Source organism: Melopsittacus undulatus, chromosome 10 (assembly GCF_012275295.1).
Source record: "Melopsittacus undulatus isolate bMelUnd1 chromosome 10, bMelUnd1.mat.Z, whole genome shotgun sequence".
Lineage (NCBI taxonomy): Eukaryota > Metazoa > Chordata > Aves > Psittaciformes > Psittaculidae > Melopsittacus > Melopsittacus undulatus.
This window is the reverse complement of record NC_047536.1, coordinates 22379142-22395956: the sequence shown is the minus strand read 5'-3', so window position 1 is coordinate 22395956 and position 16815 is coordinate 22379142.

Here is a 16815-nt window from a genome sequence, read left to right as displayed (position 1 = left end):
CCAGTGGCAGTGGCATGGGGAGGAGAAGCTGTGGGACCTGCTCTGCCACCGCAGTGTCCCAGCAGTCCCCTAGGACAGGGCTGGCTCCCGGTGGGTGGGAGGGATGTGCTTCCTGGAGAAGCTGCACTGCACCCTGGACACACAACAGGTCCCAGGCAGGACCATGTCCAATCCATCACAGTGCAGCAGGATTTGGGAAGAAGTTGACAGGATTGCGCAGGACCCCTCCCTGGAAAGGGTTCACCCATCCCTGCGGGATGCCAGCAGTGAGCAGCCGTCCCCCTGCCCTGGCCAGCATCCTCTGTGCATCCAGACCTGATCCCACGGGAAGCGTTGTGCTCCCAACAGGCGGTTATCAATCAGCGCACCGGCCTCTTTAATTCAAGGTGCACACTGGCCTCTAGTGGTGCACGACCAAATCCTTGTGACATGAACTCGAGCTGACACACAGGAATGGGTGACAGCATGGACGTTATAGGTGATACCTATATATATATACACACATATATATGTCTGTTTGTCATGTACTTATATATACACACATATATATGACCTGCTATTCTACATATGTCATACTTAACACCCTCGCGTGCAATCTCTCATCACTTCAAGTGCCTGAGTTTCCTCATTGCTCCTATCTGGCAGAAACAAAACAGTTCCCTGTGAAATGGAGCAGTGGAAGAAAAAGGAAAAGAAAAAGGAAAATTAGAAAAAGAAAAAGAAAAAGGAAAAAAGAAAAGAAGAAAAGAAAAGATAAAAGAAAAAAAAAGAGAAAAAAAGGAAAAGAAAAGAAGATAAAAAGGGCAAAAAAAAGAAAAAGGAAAAAAGAAGAAAGAAAAGGAAAAAGAGATAAAAAAGAGATAAAAAGGGATAAAAAGAAGAGGAAAAGAACCTTTAAGGTCCCTTCAGCCCAAACTACTCTGGGATTCTGTGCTTCCCTTTCCACCCACCCTTCAAGGGCTCTGTGCAAGGGTTGGGTTGTCACTCCAAAACAAAGCTGAGTCACTGCAGCTGTGCACACATCCAGCCCAGGGCTGGGGGGCTCAGCCAGGGACACCCCACGGCTGCTGATTTCCACCTTTCCACCATGCAGTGAATTAGGAACAGAAACACAGCCCTGGCCCTTCTGCTATGCAGGCACCACAGACCCACCAGCCTGGCTTACTTAGGGCTCATGTCTGCAGCACCGTTGTACTGAGCATGGACAGTTTACACAGCCAAAAACATTGGTCTTGGAATAGTTCTGTTTCATCTCCATGTGAGCAGGACCAGAAGAGCCACAAAGCCTTGGAGGTGCCACCAAGAGGCACAACACCAGAGATGCCCCTGGCCCCGCTCCCAGCTGCTGTTGTGCTTGTAGGCACTTCCCACCTTGGAGCCTTTGGGCAAGTGTGCTTGAAATTAGTTCTCAGCTCTCACAGCTCTGTGGGGGCTCACAGGCAGGTAGCACAAACAGGCAGCTGGCATGACTGCAGCACGAAACCAGGCAAGAATGGGATGTGTGGTGCCTGAGAGCTTTACAGAAGGGGCTCAGTGCAGCCACACTAAGGAGAGACATGGACCATGGCCCCAGGCTGGTCTCCTACCAGTGGTGTTCAGGATGGGCTGATGGAGATGAGAGGACAGGAGGACTAGGGCCAGGCAGACAGATACATCAGGAAATAGGCCCTGGAAAACACAAAGAAATTATAGCTTCACTGCAGAGAGCCATTGGGTCTTCAGAGCAGGGCATGGGCTGGAGCAGACACAGGGAAGAGATTTTCTCTGGCCCTGGAAGCATAGGGGCTTAGAAACCGAAGTGGCAGAGAGAGGGTCACCATGGAGGATCTGACCCCACCATTCATTCGCTTTCTTATGCAAGAAGCAGATTTGAGCTCCCACCAGCCACATGTTGTCATAAACATTTCTACTTAGCAGCCAACACAAAGTCCTTGCTCCAGGCTCACAAGAACACGTTTCCCCCCACTCCAAATGAAACAGGGTCAAAAAATCCAATCAGAAAATGTTTTGACTCCCTTTGAAACACTTTGACTTCCACTGCAGAAACTCCCACGGGTGGCTGGCCAGTATTTGCTATTGTAAACAGCTTCTGTGCCTTTGTAGTTTGAATTCTGGCAGGCAGGTGCTATCTCAGAACAGCAATGGGAAGGTTTTGCTTTGGAGATTCTGAACTGATTTTTTCCCCCTCTTTCTTTTCTCTTTTTTTGTCAACCACCAAGTGAAGCATTTTGTTTAAAAAATGCCTAAACAAAATATTTTGACATTTTCAAAATGTTCTCCTGTTCCCTTTAGCCAAAACATGTTGCTATATTCAAAGTAAATTCACAGATCCCTCCAGCCCTTCCAAAACACCCTGGGTTTGCTGAATTCCATGTGAATGAACGGATGCTCATCCAGCCACACAGGTTGAATGAGGGGTAGGGAGGAAGGGGGGAATCGAGATGGGGTTTCAGGAGTAAGAGAGGGAAAAGTGAGGAGGGCAGAGACTTGTGGAGTACCAGGAGGATGGGGAGAAGCTGAGAGAGGGCGATGGATTCCTGGCATGGAGAGGAGCTGGGGAGCTGGGGAGCTGAGCAGCTTCATGGATGCAGGTGATGGGTACCAAAAGGGAGCACAGAGGGAGCATCGTGGATGCTGTTGGGCAGAGAAACATGTCCAAAACAGGACCAGACACCGCTTTTGTGCCCATTGCCTACTGGATGGCTGCTGGGTGGCAGAGGAAGGCCCATCTCTATTGCCTACTGTGCCATGCAGACACTAGGATGCACGCCATGGGCTGTGAGCCCCTTTCTCCTGACACATCAACACCACTGGCAGGGAGCTCTGTGGAGAAGATGGGAGAAAAACAAACTACCCACATCTGGGAGGCTGCAGGTACACTGTCGGTAAGACAGCATGCCCTGTGCTGGCACAGGAGCCATGTCAGCAGCAGCAGCCAGGCAGGGAACAGGACCTGGCCACCAGCACTGTTGGAAGCTGCTCCCACTCCTCACCATGCCTATGGGGGTACAAGTGGGGCTGGAGGGAGGTTTTCTGCTCACGGCAAGCAGAGGTGCAGCAGGCTGCAAGCTGTGGGGCTGCTGGTGTGGGGCCCAGAGGAGGCAAAGCTGCAGCCTGAATTCAACAGAGAGGCAGCTGCAATGCATTTACCCTTCTGGGTCCGATCCAAACCTGCTTCAGCAAAGGCACAGGCACGGTACATATTATTGGCATAGCCAGCAGTGGGGTGATGGCTCATTTTGCCTGTATTTCCTGTTGTTTTACTGGAGTTACCTGTGGATTTATAGGTGATTCACAGGGCTTATGGCCTTCTCGGACACTGCATTACTGGGGACACCAGGTGGCTGCTATAATTAGTGATTAATTTCTTGAATCCAGTAGCACAACCATCATGTTACTCTGCCAAACTAGGTTCCAGCCAGCCATGAACAGACCATGGTTGGCCAGAGGAAAAGATGCATCTTTCACATTCCCTTGCAAGTGTCCCTGGTTTGCAGAACACTGTAAAGACACATGATGGGAGGCTGCTGGAGGACCACCAGATGCCCCATGTTCAAACCCATGACAGTCTTTCCAAGCTGTACCATAGCTGATGGTATCCTGCCCCAACACACAGCACACAGCACACTCCTCCTCCCAGAAGAGGCCACGAGGATGCTCAGGAGCTGGAGCAGCTCCTGTATGGAGACAGGCTGAGAACACTGGGGCTGTTCAGCCTGGAGAAGAGAAGCTTCGTGGAGACCTCAGAGCAGCTTCCAGTGTCTGAAGGGGTCTACAAGGATGCTGGAGAGGGACTCTTCATCAGGGACTGTAGCGATGGGACAAGGGGTGATGGGTACAAACTGAAACAGGGGAAGTTCAAGTTAGATATAGAAGCTCTTCTCTGTGAGGGTGCTGAGGGCCCACAGGGTGCCCAGAGAAGCTGTGGCTGCCCCATCCCTGGCAGTGTTCAAGGCCAGGTTGGACACAGGGGCTTGGAGCAAGCTGCTCCAGTGGAAGATGTCCCTGCCCGTGGCAGGGGTTGGATCTGGATGATCTTAAGGTCCTTTCCAACCCAAACCATTCTCTGATTCTATGACTCTGTAACAACCTACATGTGACCAACATCCCCCACAAAAAATCAGTCCCTGGATCCCCATGACAGAGAAAACCCTGTGTGAACAGCAGAAAAAAGAGGATGCTGAGAGGAAGGCAGACAAAGGACTTTGATGTTTTCAGCATCACCAGCAGCAGATGATTTGGAAGCCCAGCATTTGGGGCTGACCTCATCTCAGGATGGCTACAAGGATAACCCAGACTGACAGTAACCAAGAAAAGATTTGGAGAAACATGATGACATGCCTCAGACTGTTACCATCTCCTGAAGCATGGGGAAAGCTCCCTGGTGCCTAAACTAGATAAAGGCTCTGCAGAAAGCTCTTGGCCTTCCTCTGAGACTGATCATGAAGGAAGACACAACCAGGTGCTCACCCTCAGAGACTTTAAATGGACCGAGGTTTCAAACCCATGCAGAACATCCTCTACCCCCTTCTTCAACCACCTTTCTGGGGTTATCTGGCATTATTGGTGCCTTCCATGTAACCTAACATGGTGTGGGATCTGCTGGGGAGAACTCCGCAGCTCTCCATCTCGGCCATGCCATCACAACACCAGTTCCCCAACAGTTTATCCTCACATCGACAGCCCAAAGCTGTACAGATGGAAGATTTCAAGGGGAAATGATTTAGATAAGAGATTATCAGGTATACTTGGATGCCAGCTGAGCTTATGGGCTTAATGCAGAATGATGAATCACCCATCCAAATACATATCATTTTCCCTGGAGGCACTGTCCTGTGAAATTTATTTCCCTCTGAAGGGCCTTGTAAATCATTTGTAACAAATAATCCACAGTATTGCCAACCGCACGTGTGCTGAAGTCTGGAGTCGTGTCAGGAGATGGCCTAAAAGTCACGAGAGCTTTCCTTTCTGGCAGTTTGAGGTGGATCTTTGCTTTCTGACCCTTGCTTGTTCACTCACCCATTTCCAAGCTTCTCCCCACTCCTGCTCTGTGTTGTACACACACATTGTAAAAGGGAGCTGGTGTTCCCCTGACATCTCTTGACTCCCACACCTGAACCTTCCAACCATGAGCAGCAAGCTGATTATCTGCTTCTCCTGCTCTCATGGTGCTGGAGAACACAGCCTGACCCATGGATGACATTTGCCATCCAAACCCAGGCATCAAACTCCCTCACTGTATCTCTCCCACTCACTACACTGCTCCTTCTCACCCAAAACTTGGTGGTCCCCTCTCTTTCTGCCTCTCCCAGCTTCATTGCTGGGCAGCCCCTTTCCGTGCTCTCTTCAGTTGTCTGCACCAGACGCATCTTCCCCCCCACCTCAGAGACAACCATGAACAAAGCCTGATAGGCAGAAGATTAGAGACTGGACTGACAGTCACCAGAGGTGCCTTCCAGTGCAACAGATCCTTTGGCCATGTCCATGGCCAGCCCATGCTTTTGGAGCATCAACATCCATCTGTCCTTGAAACCAGGTTGATAGAGGAGACTCTCGTCAGCAGCTCTCTCTGGAGCAAGACAAGCTGAAGCAGCAGGAGCTGTCATGGGAAGTGGGCCAAGTGTGGAACAGGACAAAACTCTGTACTTTCACTATGACACCTTCTGGTAATGAGCTATTTATTAAGGTTCATTTCTCCTTAAAGGAAACAAACCAAACCCAATCCCTTATCTCTCCCTCAGTGTTTAAGTTATGAGTAACACAGGAAGCTATTAGGCCATGAGACAGCAAATACACCCTGCTCAGGAGCCTGTGGGAGTAGGAGATACAGTGATAAAACCAAGATAGATCAAATCACTCCCATTTACCTAGAGCTTTCTGCAACTCTTGAAATGATGTAGGGATCTAAAGCTGCTTTGTCTTTTTTTATGAGAAAAGCAGCTATGATTTAGCAGTTTAATCACTTTTGTCACAAAGAAATGCAAAACAAAGCCCATCACCAGGATACAGATTTTTCAAAGCGGTGTTTTTTTCTCAGCAGTAAGGAATGATTTTATCTCTAATGGCAGGCTGAGATAGACATTGCTGATACAGTGGCCAGGCTTCCGTCAGCTCTCTGTCCCACTAAAGGCTTAGCAATGGTGCTCATGGCCAAAACCTGCTGACTTTGGATGCTCAGCAGGTCTTCATAGGCAGCTTGGCTTGACAGTGGTTTGGGATTAGCCATGTAACAAAGAGCTGCTTTAGCAGCAGGCAGGGTTTGGCTCACAGGGTTTTGTCTACAGTGAATTCTGAATGACCATGTTCAACCTGGAGGACTCGAGCCCTGGCTGCTGTAGCTCTCCTGCTCTTCTGCACTCCCAAGCAGCACAGAGGACCTGGCAGTTGGGATTCACCCCCATGTTCTGGCCTTGCAGACTCTTCACTGCTCTGCTCACAGGCACTGGGCTGCAATGAATTTCTTAGGAAGAAAATGCAATGAAGTGATTATTTCCTTTGTCATTACAACCACAGCCCTGATTAAGCTCCTCACAAACTTCAGGATCTTTGTCTTAGACCCTTTCCCGTGCCTCTTCCTTGCTGGTTCCCCTCAGCACTTGAGAAAAGGCCATGGAACACATAGGGGAATCCACCTTCTGGCCTTGGCCAGTGTGGATGGGAGGTGCAAAGCTATTACTGAGTGTATGTTGAGATTTCTCCAACAGTTGTGATACAGCTAAACTGGAACAAAAACCTCCTCATGGCAAAATGGCCATCCCTTCCCAGGCTCCAAAGCCTTCCCAAAGAAAGGGCCACCAGTTCATTATGATTTCCAAATGCATCTTTCTATCCTATGCCTTGAAAATTGTAGTCACAGGATTCAAATGCTGCCAGCCCAGGTCAGAGGGGTTATACCAGACCTGGAAGCTTTGTTTCCTCAGTAGCCTTTTTAAGCCCCATTTTTCACATCAGATTTGCTGGCTTTGACGTATGACCACATTCCCCAGTGTCAGGCCACGGCAGGGCGCTAAAAGCTCTTGCTATGCTGGATGCTGGACTCATGGCCAGCAAGACTCAAGACAAAGACTGAAAAGGAAAAGGCCTTCACTGGGCTTTTGAGACAAAGTCTCCCTCTGCCACTCCTCCTTAGGGAGCAATGGGGTTTCCCACCTGGGCACTGGCTTGGGTGGTCATCAGCTCCCAAATCACTTAGGTAGAGGTCTGCATAGTCCTCAGGAGACTATAGACTATGGAAAGAGGCCCTTTCACAGAGCCTGCACTAGCATCCAGCCAGCCTTCACCAGGACACATGCAGGTGCAGTGTCCCCATGTCCTACAATGGCTGCACACCTTCCCCTGCTCCTGAGGTGGGGAAGGAGAGGCTGCTAAAAAACATATGCAGGAGCCAGGGAGCTGATGAAAGTTCTCCAAAACCTTTTTTTGGTGTATCCCACACCTCCCTCAATGACAGCAGAGTAATCTGGTTGTCATTTCCACTGAAAATCCATAGAAACCCATGGGAAATCCCACCCTCTGGTACCAGTGTGGCAGAATGAACATCTCTGCCATCCTGTCACACCCTGTATCTACTGAGGGTACAAGTATATGGCTTGTTCATGGGCTGGTGGTGTCCGTAGCCAAGGGGACTTCTGCCCTGCCCTCTGCCCCATGTCCCAAAACACCCCTGATCTCACAGGAGCAGAGCTCTCACAGACCATAGCAAAGTCTGGAAATCACAGAATCCCAGCCTGGTTTGTGTTGGCAGGGACCTTAAAGCTCATCCAGCTCCAACCCCTGCCACAGGCAGGGACACCTTCCACTGGAGCAGCTTGCTCCAAGCCCCTGTGTCCAACCTGGCCTTGAACACTGTCACGGATGGGGCAGCCACAGCTTCAAATGAGCCCCAAAGGCAGGTTTCTGTAGCCATGAAGAGCTTACGAACATGTCATGTGAATGAAGAGGTGCTTCACTGCAGACAAGACATCCCTTTCTTCTTCCCTAACCTCTTCTGTCCTCTTTTGACGGTAATCAGTGACATTGATTATATGTACCTTGGTATGTACAGCAAGATCCACAGGGCCTGATCATATGTCACATTGAGACAGGAAAACAAGAGTGGTTGATTGTACCGTTAAAAATGAAGCTCAGCAGTGGGTCATGGCATCAGGCCCTGCATCACCATCATCCAGAGACAGCTGGTGGCACAGCAGCAAACTGAGGTTGGAGGAGCCTGGCAGCAGCCATGCTTTTGATGAGGGAAGCATGCAGAATCAGGGCTATTTTAGTCAGATCAGGCCAGGTGGAGCCAAATAAAAAGTCCTAATTCCTCTGGTTTGGCACCAACATGTCAAACTTGGCAACTTTCCTGTACTTTAAAAAGTGCAGATTTGTCAAAACTGGAATTTTTCCCTGCAATGTGCTAGGTTTTCTGAAATTTGGGTTGAAAAAGGTTTCTCTGGTCTGGGAAGAAGAGCTGGTTAAAATTGGAGATGAAACAAAACCACCAGTGCTCAGGGACTCCTAGTAAGGAGGCTGAAGGAGGCCTACAAGGATGCAGGAGAGTTTCTCATCAGAGACTGTAGTGACAGGACAAGGGGTGATGGGTTCAAATTGAAACAGGGGAAGTTCAAGTTAGATCTAAGGAAGTTCTTCCCTGGGAGGATGCTGAGGCACTGGCACAGGGTGCCCAGAGAAGCTGTGGCTGCCCCATCCCTGGCAGTGTTCAAGGCCAGGCTGGGCAAAGCCTTGGGTGACGTGGTCTAGTATGAGGTGTCCCTGGTCAAGGTAGGGGTAGGAACTGGATGATCTTAAGGTCCTTTCCAACCCAAACCAGTCTATGATTCTATGATGACCAAGCTTGAGTTGGCTGCTCCAGTAAATGAGCATTTACTCCCTCTAGTCACTCAGATAGAGACCAGTGAGAGACTGGGAGATCCTCACCACCATGTGGGCTGGATGGGAGTGAGTTCCCCAGGGATGTGGGGAAGGACCACAGGTGGGTCTGGAAGGAGGCAGGACACAGCATGGGTGTGAAGGGAAGAGCTGGCCTGGCTACCGGCTGTGCTCAGGATTGAGAGAGACAAGTCTCACTTCTCATGAGAAATGTCATGAAGCCGCATTTCCATCGCAGCCCATAGCAGGAACGTGGCTGTGCTCACAACCAGCACTGCCGAGCAGAGGAACCGCTCCTCACCCACTGCTGGTGGTGTGTGCCTGGAGCATGAGCACCTCTGATCGCTATCGCTGCATGCTCCGCTTCTCAACAGCACACTGCGATGACAGCAGTTACGAGATGAGCTGGCCCATTCCCCTCCATGGCACCCACAGCAGCTCCTGCAAGCACCCTAGAGAGCCACAGGGCACTTCAGGGGCAAGGTGGGTGCTCAGGTGATGCCAGCAGCCACCTTGAAGTTGAGACTGCAGCTCCCTTGTGGTGGCCAGATCCACAAGGCATGGCAAGACTCCAGGCTGGGCTGCTGCTCCCTTCAGCTGGTGCTCCCTGCCTGTAATGCTGCTCTACATCCACCCCGACAAGCCCCAGCTGGTGTGCAGGCAGTGCAGGCAGCACGGGTGTTCATGCCCATGATGCTCAAGCACAACCAACCTTGTCCAAAAAGAAGAGCTAAGCACCATGGCAGTGCCTGGAGAAGGCTATGATGTAACCTCAGTTCCATTTGGCCAATCCTGAATTTGGCCAAGACACAAGAGATTTGCTTTGCTTCTTAAAACCTCAGCTTGACACAATGCAGATCAGTTAAAAATCTCAGCTCTGAGCAAGAAAAATGTTGTGTTTTGAACACCAAGGTAGCAAGAGGAAGTTTGAAAAGGTCTTTGACCCACTAACTCCCTGAACTAAGGAGGCAAACAGGTGGAGATAACACATTTTAAACCTCCTAATTTTGCAACACGGATTGCAGAGTCCTGCTGAGTCTTCAAACCTAATACAGGAATCATTTGTCATCTGCTCTAGGGACTAGTAAGGACTTTGGGTAGGGACTAGTGAGGACTCTTGCAGAAGCCAGTTTGATCTTCTCTTGACTGTAGGTTAAAAGATCCCTCCCTAATGTGCAAAAGAAATCTCTGAGTGTTTCTCACTGGATTTTTTTCTATATTCAGAGAGCAGGGGGAAGTTTCATATTTTCCCTTTCCAGCTATGAAAATAGCCCTTTCACCTGTACATGTGTACAAATGCAGAAAGTTATTACCCACAAGGACCTGTTAGATTAAAATCTATATAAGCTCCATCACCTGAATTTTACCTACATTTTACTTGGGTCTCTACGTTTTTTGAGGGAGTGATACAAGAAGATGTTTTCAAAATGCCTTTAAAACATCACGCATGGTTCAGTAAAGTCCTAACCCATTTCTAATGCTTACCTCACAATGTTGTGCTACACCACAAAAAGAAAACAAGAAAGGGGAAAAGACAGGAAACGAGCCCCAACAACCAGGTCTCACAATGAGCAAAAGTCAGCTCAGATCTGTTGGCAGAATCCCATCAAACCCGGTCCCAAAGCTGCAGTGTGGTTCTGTGGCAGGGTGGGACCTTGTTGTCGTTATTTGCTGGTTGGTACTCATCCAATTTTTGAGAAATCACAACTGAAAACATGAGATGCCCAAGCCACAGCACTGCTACGTTTGACACTGAAAAGGAGATGGGGCACAAGCTGAAATGAGGACTCGTGAGGACAACAACAAACCCGTTACAAATGCACTGCACCCTCAAAATTCTGTAGGAAGGATACAAGAGAAGGTTCTGTCTATCTGTGGCATCCCCTGTGGACTGTGGCATCCCCTACCCACTCTGAGCTGCAGGTAACCATGCCCTGATGGATGAGTGGCTGGGGTGTCCCATTGCACCACTGCTGGTTTCTTCTTTGTACACCACCAAACAAACCAGTTGGGTTTACCAAGGACAAGAAGCTTGGAGGTAGGAGGTGTTTTTGTCCTCTCAGTCACTCCCAGAGTGGATGTCCACCTCTGGAGCTCAGCTCTCCTGCCATGCTGACATCAGTGAGAACCTGCTTTTGTTTTGGTGGATCTGGAAGGTCATTGGAGGGAGTTTTGCACTGCTGGCCCATTGTCTTCCCACCTGGAAGCCTGTCCTTTCGGAGTCATTGCCACTGTGTCACCTCGCTGCCTTAAAGGAGCTTCCCAGCTGGAGCAGTGAAGATTGCCTCAATACATGCATTTTGCCCCATGAAAGCAGAGCCAGCACTTGTCTTCCAGGCTCTCTAAAACATTAACAGAGGAGAAATAAATATCATCTTCAAATAGGGGAGGAAGGAGCCCTGCAGCCTGACTGATGCTGACATTTGAGGGTTCAGACAGCAGCAGCAGAACTGCCAGGAAAACAGTCCTCTGGTGACAGATGCTGTTTGACCACTCAGAATAATTGTTAACAAAAAAGACACGGAGATTTCCTTAAGAGTAATTCCCATGTTGGCAGCTTTCTCACCTGCCTGACTCCTCTGCAGTGCTGTGGTCACTCACCTGCCTTCAGCCAGCAGCAGAATGGGTTTTTCCCTGTAAAGAGAGAAGACCAGAACATCACAAGGGCACAGTGAAAGCAGTTGCCCTGCAGGGGCTCCCATGGAGCTACCTGGGTCTCACAGCACTGTCCACAGGGATAGGAGCTTTCTGGAGACACAGACCAGCAACTCGGGTGCAAAACTGGTCTCTTCTCCCAAGTAACAAGTGACAGGACAAGAGGAAACAGCCTCAAGCTGCACCAAGGAAGGTTTAGACTGGATATTAGGAACAATTCCTTCCCCAAAGGGTGCTCAGGCATTGGAACAGGCTGCCCAGGGCAGCGCTGGATTCACAATCCCTGCAAGTGTTCACACGCCGTGGAGACAAGGCCCTCAGGGCCGTGGGTCAGTGGTGGCCTTGGAAGGGCTTGAGAATGGCTGGATTTGATGATCTTAAAGGTCTTTTCTAGCCTGGTTCATTCTATGATTCTAAAACTACCTTCGAAACAGCTCTGGTTGACCGCGGTGGTTAGCCACCAAACCCTGCTCTGAAAACTCAATGCCACTGAAAACATGCTTGATTTTTATCAATAATCCCAAACAACTGAAAACTGAAAGTTTAGTTTTTAAAGCAAAGTTTTCATTCTTTCTGTTCTCTACAAACCACCAAATGTTTGCCAGAGAGGTTTCAACACAAAGATCTTTGCCAGCCCCTCGCTTTCTGTCTGGCATCTCTGTCCAGGCTGCCGCAGAAGTGGCCAGCTCCAGGCTGGTTCTCCCCATCAAAAGCTGTCCTTGTTCATGGCTTTGCCAGGCAGCAAAGGGGATGTTAAAACATCCCTATGGTCCTGCTGGGAGCTGCAGAGCTGAGGCCTTACAGAAGTCCTTCAGGTGACAGCCTGTGAATGTGGAAACAGCACGCAGATGCCACAGGGTGCTGGGATGCAGGATGCTAGCCCCTGCCAGCTTGCTCCCCCTCACAGATCACCACAGTCCATAGGAGACTATTCTTTAGTGACTAAAGGAGTTATATAGGAGCAGCCTCCAGCCAGCACAGCACCAAGCCCCAGAGAGCAGCCACAGCCTTACCAGAGACCTTTGAGCAAGTTTCGGGCACTGGGTTTCTTTTCTCCTTAAAGACTCATTCCTTGAATCTGTGGGTCTCCACGAATAGGCTGGGCTGTTTTCATGGTGATTTCTGTGTCAGAAATTAGTATTATCAAATATCAGTGTAATTTCTACGGAGTCTTTGAGAGTTTGCCAATTACACCAAGCAGATTGAAACAACACTACCAGGGAGCAGCTTACTACTTACCCCTGTCAAAAAGTAAGTCTAGGGACAGAAGGTAGCCACCAGGGCTGTCACCTGCCTGCCTTAATGCATAGCATATATATGACATACTTTGTGTAGCAGCAGTAAAATAGCTTTAGGTTGAAAGCAAACAGAAAAAGGCAAAAAGGAGGTGAATGCTGGAGAGAACCAGAATCACAGAACCACAGAATCAACCGGGTTGGAAAAGGTCTTTAAGATCCCCAGCACTGCCAAGGCCACCACTAAAAAGTGACTTCTCAGATCTGCTCTGATGCATCTCTGCATAGTTCAAAATTCCCTTTTCCCAAACACAAGGGAAATCCCTACAGAAGATCCAAAACCCACCGGCCCCTATTCCTGCACCCCTCTGGCAGTGGTTACCAGTGCAGTTACACTCTCCTGGTCTCCTGCTTTGAGAAACAAACTCATCTCTGCTCTGACCTTTACTAACAGCAGGAGATCCTTGTGCAGTGGCAAGTTTCAGTGAATTTGTTTTACATGATCATGAACTAAGGAATAAAGTGTCTCTGCCTCCTCTGTTTCCAGAGGGAGAGATTTCTCCTTGTTTCTCCCCAGCTGTAAAACCAGACCTTCTCACCACATTCACTGTGAGTGTGAAAGATGGGGATTCTCCCAGACATACAAGTGTTTTGAACATTGTCCTGGGTTCAGCAGTAGCAGTTAATTTTTCTCCTTCTTAGTAGCTGGTGCAGCACTGTTTTGACTTTCAGCCTGGGAACAGAGCTGATAGCACCGATGTTTTTAGTTACTGCTCAGTAATGTTTACTCTGACCAAGAACCTCGTGAGTCTCATGTTCTGCCAGGAAGGAGGGGAGGCCAGGAGGAAGCAGAGACAGGACACCTGACCCAAACTAGCCAAAGAGGTATTCCATACCATAGCACATCATGCCCGGGGAAGTAACTGGGGTTACCCGGAAGGGCTAGCTCTCTTCGGGGTTGGGCTCATTTTGGCGGGTGGTATTGTATTCTCTTCCCTTGTTATTTCCCTTATCATCATTAGTATTGGTGGTAGCAGCAGTGATTTGTGTTATACCTTAGTTACGGGGCTGTTCTTATCTCAACCCGTGGGAGTTACATTCTTTCCATTCTCCTCCCCATCCCTCCAGGAATGTGTGCTACTAAAATTAAGAATGGATGTTGGGCTCCAAAGTAAAATGATTTCAAGAGAACCACCTTAGCAACAGTTTTCAGTGTTCATAAACCGCCTGCTCACGGTTCCTCGCATCACAAACTCTCACGTTCCACCCCAAATTAGAAATATTAATGGGCAATCCTCATTTACATACAGTTTCCATCTTAATGGCCATCAAAACTGCAAGCAGGGACACAGAACCACTTATGGCAATAGCAAGTAGTAAACAAGTCCTCAGCCTAAAGATGTCATAAACCAAGTGTTGAACGCCTCTGTAATTACAACCTCTCCCACAACCAAATGAAACTTCCTATTATTCTGCCAGTACAGACACCCTGATAAGCTGGAGTGAGGCAGATAAAGCTGCACTTGATTCTGATGCAGCCTAAAACATGCTCTGTCCCTGCATCTTCCATGATTTATTGCATCAAAGCCTATGTAACTTGTATATTATATGCACACCACAGTAATATTCCTCTAGTATGTGCCACAGCCACACTGAGAACCACCCTTTCTCCCAAACAATTTCCATGCCACCAGTTGTATTTGTGTTTATTAATGAACACACAGGTGGTTACCACACCACTACCTGGAAGCTGCTGCATCTCCTATGCTTAGGGACCTTGTAGCAGCCGCGGCAGCACAGACAGGGTGCTCTCCCCTGTGGACACAGGACAGACAGTTCCCCAGCCCTTAGTGATGGGGCTTCTGGTGGCAACACAAAGTTACCTTGTTTCAGTGGGGCTTGCAATAAACCTGTGGCTATGTCAGGAGGCAGAGCAGCCTTGATTGGGAGGAGGCAGCCCCGGCTGCCTCCCCAGTCCAGCCCAGGGTGCTCAACAAGAGCTGCCTGAAGTGCTCTCACAAACTGCACCCAGAAACTGCACCAAACACAACCAACACAGTTCTGATCCTCTTGGCTATCCCAGGCACTGCTCACTCCCTGCAGAAACAATTCCTAGAATCCCAGCCTGGTTTGTGTTGGAAATGACCCTAAAGCTCATCCAGCTCCAACCCCTGCCACAGGCAGGGACACCTTCCACTAGAGCAGCTTGCTCCAAGCCCCTGTGTCCAACCTGGCCTTGAACACTGCCAGGGATGGGGCAGCCACAGCTTCTCTGGGCACCCTGTGCCAGTGCCTCGGCACCCTCACAGGGAAGAGCTTCTGCCTAAGAGCTCATCTCAGTCTCCCCTGTTCTGGCAGGTTAAAACCATTCCCTTTGGCCCATCCCTACAGGCCCTTGTCCCAAGCCCCTCTCCAGGTTTCCTGCAGCCCCTTTAGGCACTGGACTTGCTCTAAGGTCTCCCCTTAAGGAGCCTTCTCTTCTGCAGGCTGAACCAGCCCAGTTCTCTCAGCCTGGCTCCATAGGAGATAAACAATATTAAGAAAGATAAAAAGATAAATTCAGTTCCATTTACATCATCCTCTGCTCATCCCTTGGTTTGGTCTTTGCTATTCCTGTCCCTTGCAGGCTGACAAGAAGCTGTTTCATGATGAACAGCTGATTCTGTTACACTTTCCTACATTCTTCTACATGAAAATGTTTTTCAAATGCTTAGAGGGTGCAGGCACTAATGACCGTGCTTCAATTAGTGCAGTTCGTGTCTGTGATGTTGCCTCTGTGGAGTCCCCTTCCTCCAATGCCATGATGCCAGGGAACAGACACTGTAGGGCTCTGTCTCTGTCTTGTCCTGGGTTTCTTTCCACTCATGCACTTTATCTGGTTAAAAATACTTGAGTCAACTTTTAGAATGCAGTAAGTGACTTTGATGGAGCAGTTGCTGTTCCAGCCAATGGTAAATGACAGTGGTCTAGAACACCGTTAAATATCAGTCTGGAAAATAAACTTTCATAAAAAGCACTCCAGTAATGTACTGTGACAGCTTTTAATGAAATCAGCTTCAAGAGGCTGATTTTCCTAGGAACACAGTGAGATATACTCCAGCAGCCTTGAGCCATGGAATAAGCAAGCAGATAGCCTTATGACATATGGCCCCAGGAACCTAAATTACAGCTGCAGCAAACGAACAATATGCTGAAATTACTCGGTGGTTGTTTATTGCTGCACGGAGCAGAGCTGTGGGCACACACGGGAACACGAGTGTGCACTGACACCTAGTGGGACAGCCCCGGGAGAGGAGCCGTGGGGCAAAAAGTAGGTTTTATCATTAAAGAACATCAACAGCCAGCCCTCCCAGTGCCAAATGCCAGCATGAAATGACAAAGCATTGGGTTATTTGGATCCCTTCCTCACCTGTGAGCGAGCTGCTTTAGTACTGATTTCTATAAGCTGCACCTTTGCCACACAAGAGGACTGGCTTATTACTTCTTGTTTCTGCTCTCCATGATTCAGTCCCACCTCACTCTTCTTCCCCTACAGGCATGCATGGAGAGAAAAGAAAGGATTCACTGTGGATCAGTTGAAGTCTATAGGTGCAGGTGTAGCAAGGGATGGGCCAATCACTCTGATGTTAAAACGGGACCTGCTGGTTCAAGAGCAGGGTGCTAAAATCAGTGTAATCACATGGGGAGTGTGAGCACGGAAATCCTCCCTGGTCTGAGTCACAGCACTGATATCCCTGTGAACTCACTGCTTTTACAGGGAACAGGGCTGTTGCGAGCCAGGCAGCCTTAGAGCCTGTCCTGCTGTGACACTGAGGATGTGCAGCTCACCAGCGCTGCAGAGGGTGACAGCACCGCACACCTCCATGGGGCAGGCTCACTGTGTTTTCTAAAGCAGGTCTGGATGCACCACACAAAACTGGATTTAAGAGCGGAAAAAGACCACGAGGATGGTTTGTCAGGAGGGCAACCCACAGGCCAGAAACCTCCCAGCTGCTCCTCCAATATCCTGTGCCCTTTCCTGCCCCACTGCCCCAGAGGAATGCACAGGGATGGT